The sequence below is a fragment of the Meles meles genome, chromosome 15 (assembly GCF_922984935.1).
Source record: "Meles meles chromosome 15, mMelMel3.1 paternal haplotype, whole genome shotgun sequence".
Lineage (NCBI taxonomy): Eukaryota > Metazoa > Chordata > Mammalia > Carnivora > Mustelidae > Meles > Meles meles.
This window is the reverse complement of record NC_060080.1, coordinates 58,297,215-58,298,234: the sequence shown is the minus strand read 5'-3', so window position 1 is coordinate 58,298,234 and position 1,020 is coordinate 58,297,215.

The following is a 1,020-nucleotide window of genomic DNA, read 5'->3' as shown; positions in this document are numbered from 1 at the left end:
CATCTTTGCAAGCTGGCTAACCACTGCATGTACAGTTTTCCTGCCACGGCTGGGGGCCGGGAAATGGAAGAGGTTAAAATCCTGAGACTTGTCCACTACCCAGGAGAAATGCAACTGGATGTGGTGGCGAGAGAGCCGTTGATTCTGTAGGAGTTGTGCGTCTTCAGCCTACATACATACAGCCCACACACACAGCCCGCATACAGCTGTGGGGCACCGAGGGCCTATCTAGGAGGCTTTAAGCCCCTCTGCCTTGGAGAGCGCGAGCGCACGCAGTGGCGAGTCCGGGAGCTGGGTTTGGTGCCACCCGGGACCCCGTTTCGCTTACAGCTGAGGCTTGGTCAGAGCCTTTATCGAACGTGGGACAAGATTTTTCTAATTCATCCATCCATCACCCATCTTCCGTCTCAGGGCCAGGCCCGCGCTGGACACCCCAGCGTGCTTTCTCGTACAGGACTCCTGGAGGAGGGGTTTTAGGCTGGAGGAGGACAAGACCGAAGGACCGTCCGGGGTGGGGGCCTAGCCTCGCGCGGCCCTTTTGCAAGAGAGACCGGTGCGTTCTCGGACAGACCGCGGGGGCGAAGACACTCACCCAAGAGGGAACCCTTCCCCTCCCCCAATCCTCAGGACCAAGAACGTAGCTGGGTTCCACATTCTCCCGGGCCTTCTGACTCCGAGGGCCCAGACCCGGGCCAGCCCGAGTGGCCTTGGCAAGTGCCAACGAGCCCGGGCCGTCCCTCAGGCCGTGCCCAGCCGCGGTCACCCGGAGCACGCCCCAGTTAGCCGGGCAGGGAGGTGGCTACAGGCGCCCGGATTGGTCGGCCCCCCAGCGGCCCCGGCAGCGCCCCCAGCCCTGCTGCCCCTCCCCCCGCGCCGGCTGCAGTGGCGAGGGGCGCGCGGCGGCGGTTCCCGGCGCTGATTGGCCGAAGCCGCGGGGGGCGGGACGGCGGGTGTGAAGGGGGCGGGCTTGGGCTGCTCCGGGCTCCCTCCCCTCTTCCCATCGGCGTCCTCTCTCGCGGC